General features: G+C 37.9%; 1 pseudogene; it reads right to left on the bottom strand.

Annotated features, from left to right (window-relative positions):
- The window catches only part of LOC136406529 (aldo-keto reductase family 1 member C3-like), a 56,555-nt pseudogene extending 45,684 nt beyond the window's left edge, over positions 1-10,871 (bottom strand).
- Positions 10,872-13,483: the final 2,612 nt, after the last annotated feature.

The raw sequence follows: 13,483 nt of genomic DNA on the forward strand, positions 1-13,483 counted from the left end.
GATTATTAGAATAATATTAAATATATTCTTTATGCTGCACTTTACACTTATCCTCATGATTATTCTGTAACAATTTATATGTACTTCTAAATTTCTTCACCTTTGTCACCCATTCCTCCAACCCCCGTTCCATTTAGCAATGATAAAAATGTTCTCTGTATCTATGACTGTGTTTTCATCCTGCTTGTTTGTTTTTTAGATTCAATTATAGATAGATGTGTATTTATTGTCATTTTATAGTACAGTTTTTTCTTTTTTAAAATTTTATTTAGTAATTTATCTTTAACACGGTGACATTGATCAATAAGAATATATAGGTTTCAGGAGAGCATTACTATAGAATTTGATCTGTTGATTATATTGTATACCCATCAACCAAGGTCAAATCATTTTCTGTCACCTTATATCTGTCCCTCTTTACACCCTTCCTCTCACCTCCTCACCCTTCCCAATTTACTCAAGTCTCCTTCCCCATCCCTTATGATCTCTTCCCCCTGGTAACCACTTCTCTTTCATCTCTGTCCATAAGTCTCACTTTTATATCCCTATTCTTATCTCTATTTTCTCTTTTCTTCTTAAAGAAGACTTTCAAAATTTCATATAATACTGGTTTGTTTGTGATTAACCCCTTCAGATGTTGTTGTTGTTGTTGTTGTTGTTTCTGGGAAGCTCTTTATCTGTCCTTCAATTCTAAATAATAGCTTTGCTGGGTAGAGTGAGAGTAGTAGGTCTTTTCTTTTCATCATTGAGTATTTTGTGCCAATCTCTTCTAGACTAAAAAGTTTCTTTTGAGAAATCAGCTGACAGTTTTATCTAAGCTCCCTTGTAGGTAACTCATTGGTTTTCCCTTGCTGCTTTTAAGATTTTTTCATTGTCTTTAACCTTTGCATTTTAATTATAATGTGTCCTAATGTGGGCTTTTTTGGGTTCATGTTGTTTGGGACCCTGTGCTTCCTGGACTTGTATGTCTATTTTCTTCATCAGGTTAGGGAAGTTTTATGTCATTATTTTTTCAAATAGGTTTTCAATTTCTTGCTCTCTCTTCTCCTTGGATGCCCATGATGCAAAAGTTGGTACACCTGAAGGTGTCCCAGAGGTTTTTGATACTATCCTCATATTTTGGATTCCTTTTTGTTGTTGTTGTTTAGACTGGTTGTTTTTTGCTTCCTTATATTCTTAATCACTGATTTGATTCTCAGTTTGATGTACTCTATTGATGAGTCCCTGTAAATTATTCTTCATTTCAATTAGTGTATCCATTCTTTCTGACTGGTTTTATTTTATGGTTTCTGTGTTCTTTTCTATGCTTATTTCTTTATCAAAGTGTTACCTTAATTACTTTTTTTTTGTATTTTTCTGAAGTTGGAAATGGGGAGGCAGTCAGACAGACTCCGCATGCACCCGACGGGGATCCACCCGGCATGCCCACCAGGTGGCGATATTCTGCCCATCTTGGGCATTGCTCTGTTGCAACCAGAGCCATTCTAACACCTCAGGTAGGGGCCATGGAGCCATCCTCAGTGCCCGGGTCAACTTTGCTCCAATGGAGCCTCGGCTGTGGGAGGAAAAGAGAGAGACAGAGAGGAAGGAGAGGGGGAGGGGTGGAGAAGCAGATGGGCTCTTCTCCGGTGTGCCCTGGCCAGGAATCAAACTGGGGACTCCTGCACACCAGGCCGATACTCTACCACTGAGCCAACCAACCAGGGCTTACTGAATTTCTTAAGCATTCTTGTAACCACTGTTTTGAACTCTGTATCTAGTAGTGTGCTTGCATCCATTTTGTTTAGTTATTTTTGTGGAGATTTCTTCTGTTCTTTCATTTGGAACATGTTTCTGTGTCACCAGTTTTTTTCTGATTCCCTGTGTTTGTTTCTATGTATTAGGTAGAGCTATTACATCTCCCAGAATTGGAAGGTTGGCCTTGTATAGTAGGTGTCCTCTAGGACCCAGTGGCACAGTCTCCCCGGTCACCCGAGTGGGGTGCTCCAGGTGCTCTACTGTGTGGGCTGTGTGCATTGTGCTATTATAGATGAGCCTTGATTGCTGTTGGCAGCATTGGGAGGGATTGACCTCCAAACTAATCAGCTGTGAAAACGAACAGAAGTTACAGTAAAGAAGCTTCTATGCAGGAGTCAACCATATGGAGCAGGACTTGCTTCAGTGAGACTTTGGTGCTCACAGAGTCTACCCCTAGAATGTGTTATTTGTGGAGATGATAGGGTTGTACTCCAGCATGGTCTAAAGCTCTCCACCAGGTGTACTGGTTAAGAGTCCTCCCAGAAGGTGGAAGGTTAGCCACTCCTTCTGTCCTGCCTGGGGCCACCCAGCATAAGCTACAGAGTAATGTGCAGATGACTGCTAATTGTGCCCAGAAGAGGCAAAGCTGTGAAGTAATATCAGTTACTGATAGGGTCAGGCCTGGGGTCACTTAACAAGAGCTATGGGGTACACCAGGGTCAGGTGCTGCTTGTTTGAGATATTTAAGAGAAATTCAAACCATGAGCCAAGACAGACTATTTGTATGAAAAAAACACTGAAAATGGCTTGTGTGGGCCCTTTAAGGGAAGCTTCCTGCTACTCCATCAGCTCTCCATCTCACTCAGCCACAATCCCCATTATGTTTCTCAGAAGTTATGGGGACTTATATTCCTAGCACTGGAAGCCAAGGCTGGGAGGCTTGTGTGAAGCAGGAATTCCTCATTCCTTAGGGAGAATGTCCACAGCAGAGATACACATTAATGGGGGACAAACCCGGTCCACATCTCCATCCCTCCTATCAGTCTCAACATGGCTTCTTTAATTCTCTCGTTTATAGGACTTCTATTCAGCCAGATTTCCAGTGGTTCTGCATGATGATTTTTCAGTAGTTTAGTTGTAATTTTGATGGGTTGTGGTAGCATGCAAGAACTGCATATACCTATGCCACTATCTTGACCAGAAGTTACCCTGTTATCTTGAAATCAATTTTGTCAGGTATAAATGAGGCTAAGACTTCTTTCCTGTAGATGCCATTTACTTGTAGAATCATTTTCCAACTTTTCACTTTGAATCTATATTTGGCTTTGCAGCTTAGATGTGTCTCTTGAAAGCAGTTCGTGGTTGTATTTTGGGTATGTTAATCCAATCTGCTACTCTGTGCCTTTTAATTGGTGAATTAAGCCCATTTACATGTAGGATAATTATTGATTTGTTATCCATTTTATCTATTTTTTCTGATAGCTCTGAGCTTCTAGTGTTTTTTTTATGTTTTTGTTGTTCCTTTGTATTTCTGCATGTTGGTTTGGAAGGTATTCCATACTTTTTTACACTATTTACTCTTCCTTTAAATTTATGAGTCTAAGTTTTGGTATTTTGTATGTGGTTCCCAATAGGTTTATGTAAATAAACTTTCACATACACAGCAGTCTTTTTTTTTTTCTTCTAATGCATTTAATCTGAATTCTTCTTTGAAAACTTTGAAAATTCAGACTTTTTACCTCCTTTTTTATGCTTTTGTTCTAAAAAATTATCCCTGTTCATCTGTGATTTTTTGTAATCTTACATTGTTTTGTGACCTTTTTTTTTTGTTGGTTGAATAACCATCTTGACTACTTCCTACAGTGAAGGTCTCCTTGTGATAAATGTCCACAGCTTCTGTATGTCCAGAAAAGTCTTTATTTTTTCTTCATATATAAAAGATAACTTTCCTAAATATACTGTAGTATTCTTTTTTTTAATAATTTTATTTTTTTAAATAGGTGACATCAATAAATCAGGATACATATATTTAAAGATAACAACTCCAGGTTATCTTGTCATTCAATTATGTTGCATACCCAACACCCAAAGTCAGATTGTCCTCTGTCACCTTCTATCTAGTTTTCTTTGTGCCCCTCCTCCTTCCCCTTTCCCTCTCCCTCTCCCCCCTCCCCCCGTAACAACCACACTCTTATCAATGTCTCTTAGTTTCACTTTTATGTCTTCTACGTATGGAATAATGCAATTCCTATTTTTTTCTGATTTACTTATTTCACTTCGTATCCTGTTATCAAGATACCACCATTTTGCTGTAAATGATCCGATGTCATCATTTCTTATGGCTGAGTAGTATTCCATAGTGTATATGTGCCACATCTTCTTTATCCAGTCATCTATTGACGGGCTTTTTGGTTGTTTCCATGTCCTGGCCACTGTGAACAATGCTGCAATGAACATGGGGCTGCATGTGTCTTTACGTATCAATGTTTCCGAGTTTTGGGGGTATATACCCAGTAGAGGGATTGCTGGGTCATAAGGTAGTTCTGTTTTCAGTTTTCTGAGGAACAACCATACTTTCTTGCATAATGGTTGTACAACTTTACATTCCCACCAACAGTGTATGAGGGTTCCTTTTTCTCCACAGCCTCTCCAACATTTGCTATTACCTGTCTTGTTAATAATAGCTAATCTAACAGGTGTAAGGTGGTATCTCATTGCAGTTTTGATTTGCATTTCTCTATTAACTAATGAAGATGAGCATCTTTTCATATATCTGTTGGCCATTTGTATTTCTTCCTGGGAGAAGTGTCTGTTCATGTCCTCTTCCCATTTTTTATTAAATTGTTTGTTTGTTTGTTGTTGAGTTTTATGAGTTCTTTGTATATTTTGGATATTAGGCCCTTATCTGAGCTGTTGTTTGAAAATATCATTTCCCATTTAGTTGGCTGTCTGTTTATTTTGTTATCAGTTTCTCTTGCTGAGCAAAAACTTCTTAGTCTGATGTAGTCCCATTCATTATTTTTTGCCTTCACTTCCCTTGCTTTTGGAGTCAAATTCATAAAATGCTCTTTAAAACCCAGGTCCGTGAGTTTAGTACCTATGTCTTCTTCTATGTACTTTATTGTTTCAGGTCTTATGTTTAGATATTTGATCCATTTTGAATTAATTTTAGTACAGGGGGACAAACTGTAGTCCAGTTTCATTCTTTTGCATGTGGCTTTCCAGTTTTCCCAGCACCATTTATTGAAGAGGCTTTCTTTTCTCCATTGCGTGTTGTTGGCCACTTTATCAAAAATTATTTGACTATATATATGTGGTTTTATTTCTGGGTTTTCTATTCTGTTCCATTGGTCTGAGTGTCTATTTTTCTGCCAATACCATGCTCTTTTGATTATCGTGGCCCTATAATATAGTTTGAAGTCAGGTATTGTAATGCCCCCAGCTTCATTCTTTTTCTTTAGGATTGCTTTGGCTATTTGGGGTTTTTTATAGTTCCATATAAATCTAATGATTTTTTGCTCCATTTCTTTAAAAAATGTCATTGAAATTTTGATGAGAATTGCATTAAATTTGTATATTGCTTTGGGTAATATGGCCATCTTGATTATATTTATTCTTCCTAACCAAGAACAAGGTATATTCTTCCATCTCATTATATCTTTTCAGATTTCCCTTAATAATGGTTTTTAGTTTTCATTATATAAGTCCTTTACATACTTTGTTATGTTTATTCCTCAATATTTTATTTTTTTTGTTGCAATCGTGAAGGCGATTATTCTTTTGAGTTTGTTCTCAAATGTTCCATTGTTGGCATATAGAAAGGCCATTGACTTCTGTATGTTAATTTTGTATCCTGTGGCCTTCTGTATTGTCTTATTGTTTGTAGTACTCTTTTTGTGGATTCTTTGGGGTTTTCGATGTATGAGGTCATATCATCTGCAAAAAGTGATACCTTTACTTCTTCTTTTCCGATATGGATGCCTTTTATTTCTTTGTCTTGTCTGATTGCTCTGGCTAGAACCTCTAGTACCACATTTTATCGAAAGCCTTTTCTGTGTCTATTGATACGATCATGTGGTTTTTGTTCTTTGTTTTGTAGATATGGTGTATTACGTTAACCGTTTTATGTATGTTGAACCATCCTTGAGATTCTGGGATGAAGCCCACTTGATCATGATGTATTATTTTTTACTATGTTGTTGTATTCGATTTGCTAGTATTTTGTTTAGTATTTTAGCATCTGTATTCATTAGAGATATTGGTCTGTAGTTTTTCTTTTTTTGTGCCATCCTTACCTGGTTTTGGTATGAGGGTTATGTTGGCCTCATAAAATGTGTTTGGAAGTATTGCTTCTTCTTCAATTTTTTGGAAGACTTTCAGTAGAATTTTTGGGAAGGTTTTTAATGGTTTTTTCTATTTCTTCTCTACTAATAGGTCTGTTTAGGCTTTCTGCTTCTTCTTGACTCAGTCTAGGAAGGTTGTATTGTTCTAGGAATTTATCCATTTCTTCTAGGTTGTTGAATTTAGTGGCATAAAGTTTTTCATAGTATTCTACAATAATTCTTTGTATATCTATGGTGTCTATGGTGATTTTTCCCCTTTCATTTTGGATTTTGTTTATATGAGTTCTTTCTCTTTTTCCTTGGTAAGTCTTGCCAAGGGTTTGTCAATTTTGTTGATCTTTTCAAAGTACCAGCTCCTTGTACTATTAATTTTTTCTATAGTTTTTCTGTTCTCTATTTCATTTATTTCTGCTCTGAATTTTTTTTATGTTTTTTTTAATTTTATTTATTCATTTTTTTTTTAGAGAGGAGAGAGAGAGACAGAGGGATAGAGAGAGAGGAGAGACAGAGAGAGAGAAGGGGGGAGGAGCTGGAAGCATCAACTACATATGTGCCTTGACCAGGCAAGCCCAGGGTTTCGAACCGGCGACCTCAGCATTTCCAGGTTGAAGCTTTATCCACTGCGCCACCACCGGTCAGGCCTCTGCTCTGATTTTTATTATCTCCTGTCTTTGGCTGGTTTTGGGCTGTCTTTGTTCTTCTTTTTCTAGTTCCTTAAGGTGTGAAGTTAGGTGGTTCACTTGGGCTCTCTCTTATTTGTTTATAAAGGCCTGAAGTGATATGAACTTCCCTCTTATCACTGCTTTTGCTGCATCCCATAGATTCTGATATGTCGTATTGTCATTTTCATTTGTCTGTATATATCTTTTGATCTCTGCACTTATTTCTTGTTTGACCCATTCATTTTTTAAAAGTATGTTGTTTAGTTTCCACATTTTTGTGGGATTTTTTTCTTCTTTTTTGCAGTTGAATTCTAGTTTCAAGGCTTTATGATCAGAAAATATGCTTGGTACAACTTCGATTTTTCTGAATTTGCTGATGTGGTTTTTGTGGCCCAACATATGGTCAATTCTTGAGAATGATCCATGTACACTGGAGAAAAAAGTATACTCAGTCACTTTGGGATGAAATGTCCTGTAGATGTCTATCATATGCAGGTGCACTAGTGTTTTGTTTTAGGCCACTACATCTTTGTTGATTCTCTGTTTGGATGACCGATCTAGAGCCGTCAGCGGTATATTGAGGTCTCCAAGTATGATTGTGTTTTTGTCAGTTTTTGTTTTAAAGTCAATAAGTACCTGTCTTATATATTTTGGTGCTCCTTGGTTTGGTGCATATATATTAAGAATTGTTATGTCTTCTTGATTCAGTGTCCCCTTCGCCATTATGAAATGGCCATTTTTGTCTCTGAGTACTTTTGGTGTCTTGTAGCCAGCATTATCTGATATGAGTATTGCTACGCCTGCTTTTTTTTGGATGTTATTCGCTTGGAGTATTGTTTTCCAGCCTTTCACTTTGAATTTGTTTTTATCCTTGTTACTTAGATGAGTTTCTTGTAGGCAGCATACAGTTGGATTTTCTTTTTTAATTCATTCTGCTACTCTGTGCCTTTTTATTGGTGAGTTTAATCGGTTTACATTTAGTGTAATTATTGACACTTGTGAGTTTCCTATTGCCATTTTATATATTGTTTTCTGTTAGTTTTGTGTCTTGTTTGATCCTTCTCTTTTGTTTTTCTATCTTTTGTTTTTATTTGGTTGTATTCCATACATCTTTCCTCTGTTGCTATCTTTTTTATATCATGTTTTTCTGTGGTGGTTTTTTCAATGGTAGTTACCTTTAAGTATTGAAAAGGGTTCCTACCCTGTTCATTGTAGTGCACTATTTTGTTAATACTTTTGCACTCCATCATCCTTTGCTACTATTAATCTCCATCCTCTCCCCCTCCCTTTCTTTTAGTTGTTGTCACAGTTTAAATTTGTTTTTTTTTTGTGTTCTTCTTGGAGCTTTTACTTGTGGCTTTGTTTATTTTTGTTCTTTGTATCTGATTGGAGAACCCCCTTTAGTAATTCCTGGAGTGGGGGTTTTCTGATGATAAATTCCCTCATCTTTTCTGTATCTGTGAATGTTTTTATTTCTCCTTCATATTTGAAGGATAGCTTTGATGGGTATAGTATTCATGGCTGAAAGTTCCTCTCTTTCAGGACTTTAAATATTGGGGTCCACTCTCTTCTAGCTTGTAGAGTTTCTGTTGAGAAATCGGATGATAATCTAATGGGTCTTCCTTTATATGTTGTATTCTTCTTTTCTCTGGCTGCCTTGAGAATTTTTTTTTGGCCGTTGGTTTGTGCCAATTTCATTATGATGCGCCTTGGAATAGGTTTGTTGGGATTAAGAAAACTCGGAGTTCTGTTTGCTTCTTGAATTTGAGGCTTTAGTTCTTTCCACAGGCTTGGGAAGTTCTCATTTATTATTTGTTTGAGTATGTTCTCCATTCCATTTTCTCTCTCTTCTCCCTCTGATATACCTATTATTCTTATGTTATTCTTTTTGATGGAGTCAGATAATTCCTGTAGGGCTGTCTCATTTTTATTTAATTTTTGAGTTTCTTTCTTCTTCTCTCTGTTGTGCCTCAAGTTGCTTGTCTTCTATTTCACTAATCCTACCTTCTATCTGGCCTTTTCTATTTGCTAAGCTTGTTACCTCATTTTTCAGCTCGTGAGTTGAGTTTTTCATCTCTGTTTGATTTGTTTTTATAGTTTCAATTGCCTTGGAAATATATTCTTTGTGTTCATTGAGTTGTTTTCTGAGCTCCCTAAATTGCCTTTCTGTATTTTCTTGTATATCTCTGAGTATTTTTAGGATTTCTATTTTAAATTCTATGTTGTTTAACTCCAAGGTTTCCAATATATTAAATTATTTCTCCATAGATTTTTTCTCATCTATCTGTGTTACCACTCTTTCTTTTGTATCGATTTTCTCTTCCTTAATGGCATCTGAGGGTGGTTTTGTTGAAAGTATTAATGAGATTTAATAAAGAATAAAAAGTTAAAAAATAATTAAAAAGAGTTGTTTTTTTAAATTAATAATGAAGTAAAGAAAAATAAAATAAAATTAAAATTTAAAAAAGGAAATTATTGCTCCCCTCCTTTTTTCCTTTCCTCTCCTCTCCCCTTTTTCTTGAGAAAATCTTGTGGTGAACTGTGAATTATATTGTGCTAAATAGAACAAACAATACCTGTAGTGGAGGGCCTGAATTGGGGAGAAGTAATAAAGGGGCAAAAAAGGGGGGTATAGACCCACAAAAAGCAAATACGGAAAAAAATTGGGTCAAGAATAAAATGATTTGCTTTTAGGTGTTGGTAGACTAGGAGTTATTATGAGAGAAATTAGAGGGAAACAGGAAAATGGGGGGGGGCAAATTAGAAAATTATTATTGTATTTAGTGGAACAAGAACTAGATAAAATGGAGAGCCAGGTATGGGAGCACTGCTAGTGAGTTAAAAAGGTGAAGTAAAAACCCCCCAAAATGCCACAAAATAAGTTTGAGTCCCAGATAAGATAATTTGTTCATTATTGAGGTTTGAATGAGAAGAGACATAAAGGAGAAAAGAAAAAACCAATATAGAGGGAGAAAAGAAAGAGAGAGAGAGAAAAAAATAGAGGGAACCACTAAATGAAGAAAAAAGAAAAAAGAGGAGAGAGGAAGAGAGTTAAGGGATTTGAAGTGCAACCCTCATAGAGAGAAAGGAAGAGGAAAGAAAAGGCAATGGGAGATGTAACACTTATGGGTAGTGTAGTTCAAGGAGAGGAGAGAGTAAGACTGGCAGAGAGTTAAATGACCAAATTGGAGGAGGAAAAAAAAATCAAGAATGAAGATAAGAGAAACAAATGAGCAAATATAATAAAATGGGATAGGTTATAAAGTCTGCGGATTATTCTTGATTTTGAGAGGTTATCTTCTTGCTTTTTATTTTCTCTCCCTCTTCCTGGTCGGTGACTCTGTACTCCGGGTTCTGTCCCTTTGGCACGCTCAGGTAGAGGTTTGCAGTTGATAAGTCTCTATGGCGATGTCATGTATTATGCTTCAGTCTTGTTGGTAGTCGAGGCTCATTAGCATTTATAGGCTCCGCCAGTGAGAGAGTCCGTGTTCCTGGAGCCTTTCTCCTAGTCTTTCCTTCCTCAATTAGTAGCCTGATAATCCAGCTATGGGGTTGCTGCTGCCTCTGCCTGGATAGTAAGAGGCTCAAAGAGCTGGCAACTCCCCACTCTATTTCCACTCAGCACAGGGCTCTGGGTAAGGCTCAGTCAGTCAGAGCTGCTAGCATAATCAGGCGGGGCTTCCGCCCACTCAAAGACCTCTGGCTCTGCCACTCGGTCTAGTAACACTGTTGGGCGCCCACTCTCGGGGCGCTTGGAGGAAACTCTTGCTCACTATCTGTGTGCGCAGACCAGGATATCAGGCCAGCAGTCTCACACTCTGAGTGAAACCCCCACCCTCATGAAGAAATTCCAGTGTTGGAATTGGCTCTCGCTCCCTTCCCTTGCGTGGCTTTTTCAGGGCACTGGGCAGCCTGGAGATTCCACTTTTGGCCCTCACAAAGGCCCCTGACTCTGCCCCTCTGTGGGGTAACACTGGCACCCACTCCTGAGGTGTTTGGAGGAATCTCTTGCCCACTCTCCGTGCGCACAGACTATGATATCAGACCGGCCATCTCTCACCCTCTGAGTGAAACCCCCGCCGGCACCGAAAAGTTCCAGCATTGGAATTAGTTCTCGCTCCCTCCCCATGCGCGGCTTTTTCAGGGTGCTGGGGTCACCCGGATATTCTGCCTTTGGCCCACACAAAGGCCTCCAACTCTGCCTCTCTGTGGAATAACAAGGGCTCCCACTCCCGGGGCTTTCAAAGGAATCTCTCACCCACTATCTGTGCACGCAGACCAGGAGATCGGGGAAAATGGCTGCCCCACTTGTATTTGTTTGTCTGGGTTTGGCACGAGTGTTAGCTTGTATTGCCCGGGTTTCCACAGGAACAGTTTTTTCTCGGCTTGGATCTCCGTGCCACAGCCTGGTTCGGCCATTTGTGCTGTGGCCTGGAACTATTCACCCCCTTTGCCCGCCTTAGTTTCTATACTCTCAGTTCCCAGGGAAAGCAGCCTTATTTAGGTTAGTGAGGAAGGCGAAGCATTTCTTACTCCCTATTTCCTTCGTGGTTTGATTACATACTTAGCCAATTTTTCTCTCGACCATACCTTCGGGTGTATTGCGAAACATCTGGAGGCTCCAAGGATAGGTTTTTCTGTTTCTGGTTGAAGATCTTGTTGAGTTTTGGGGGAGATTTATCGGTATCGCTTCCTACCATGCCATTACTCTGACGTCATCTCTACTGTAGTATTCTTAACCAGTAATTTTTCTCTGTCACTAGTTTGAGTATTTAATTCCACTCTTTTGTATCATGTAAAGTTTCTGCTGAGAAGTCCAATGATAACCAAATGGGCTTTCCTTTATTGGTTGCTTTCTTCTTTTTCCTGGCTGTGCTGAACATTTTTTCTTTGTCATTAATTTTTTGATAGTTTTAATACAATGTGCTTGGAGAAGGCCTTTTTATATTGAGGTAATTAAGTTTTTTGTTTACTTCTGGATTAAAGCAGCTATTTTCAACTAGTGTGTCACAAGAAGCACACTGGTGTGGCACAGGAATTTAAAACATATGATCAGATATCTGACTATTTAGTCAGGATCACTGGCTCTTTTCTTTGAGATTAATAAAAAATAACAACCCAAACAATAACCATCCAGTGTGAATGATGAAAATTATACTTATTTTTTTCAGATCAGCAAAATATAATTTTTGCTTTGCAAGAATTTTAGTAATTATTTTATGTGTGCCATGAGATAAAAATTTTGAAAATCACTAGATTAGAGGGTGTAGCTCTTTCCATATGTGTGGGAAGTTCTTGTCAATCATTTGTTTGAATAAGCTCTCCATTCTTTTCTCTCACTCTTCTGTTTTGTATGCCTATTATTTTCTATAATGCTTTCTGGTTAAATCAGATTGTTCCTATAAAGTTCTTTCACTTTTTAAAAGAATTCAAGTCTATCTCTTGTTCCCTCTGCATCATTTCTAGATTTCTATCTTCCATACTACTAATTATTTCCTTTGTCCTGTCAGCTCTAATTTCTCTGCTTGTTAGTTTGCTCTTTTATCTCTTTTATGGAAATTTTATCTCCAGAATTTTTATCTGGTCTTTTAGAGTTTCAATATCCTTGTTAAAGTTCTCATATTTTTAAGTAATTTTGCTCCTGAGTGTGTTAAACTGACTGAGTTTTTTTTTTGTTTTTGTTTTTTTTTTTGCATCTTGTTGAGTTTTGTCAGAATTGCAATCTTGAATTCTCTGGCATTTAAATCACATATTTTCTTGTCTTTAAGTTTATTATGCAGAGATTTTTAATTTTCTTCCTGAGCTATCTGTTACCTTAGTTATTCATGGTAGTTGATGAATTCTAACTAACTCTGTCTGGGCATTTATGTATGAATGACATTTTTCTGGTATATTGATAAGTTCTTCTATTGTTTTCAAGTAGTTGGCATTGATCACAAGCTTTATAGCTTTCTTACATGCTCCAACTTATCAGATCTCTTAGGAGTGAAGTAAAATTAGATGTGTTCCCAGTAAATGGGGGTGTCTCCTCTATTTCCCTTTACTTCAGACTCAAAGACAAGCCCAAGGGGAGAATGTGGTGGCACTACGTTTTCAAATTTATGAAATTCCAGTGCTTTTCTCTGCAACCAGACACTGTCAGAAGTGCAGCTGTGATAATTGAGGGTGGGGTGAACTGGAAGAATCTGGTTGCTTTTTTATTTTTCCCTGTTCTTCCAGTAATGTTGGTTGCAGACCTCTGAGGCATCCTCTGTGTGTCTTCACCTAACACTGGCATTAGCTGTAGAGTGCACCTGTTGCTCATGGAAAATGTGTTTCAAGAGTACTAGTTCTTTCCTTTACAAACAAGGTTCTCTGCAACCTAACACTCACTGCTAAAGCTTCTTCTTGGGCTTCCTTAGGAAAATTTAGGGAAAACAACCAGGCTCCATGGCTTTGTTTCTCTGTCTGAAATGCCAATTGCAAGACAACTGTGGCTGCACCACTGTGCTTCATTTCTGACCAGGTCTTGGGACTCTACTCTGGCTTGTATTGTCACTCCTGCAAGAATACTCTCTGAATATTGTTGCTCCTCCTGGCTTGAGGGAATGGCAGTGGGAACCTGATTTCTCCCCTCTATGGGCAGAGCCCTACACGTGAGCTTGGCATTGTGATCTCCCAGCTCCAGGTTAGTCTCAGCTCTTCTCTCTTCCCACATCCCCAGTTCATATTCACTTGCCCATTTTCAGATGTTTCAATGTG

This window comes from Saccopteryx leptura, chromosome 5, assembly GCF_036850995.1.
Source record: "Saccopteryx leptura isolate mSacLep1 chromosome 5, mSacLep1_pri_phased_curated, whole genome shotgun sequence".
In the NCBI taxonomy this organism is placed as follows: Eukaryota; Metazoa; Chordata; class Mammalia; order Chiroptera; family Emballonuridae; genus Saccopteryx; species Saccopteryx leptura.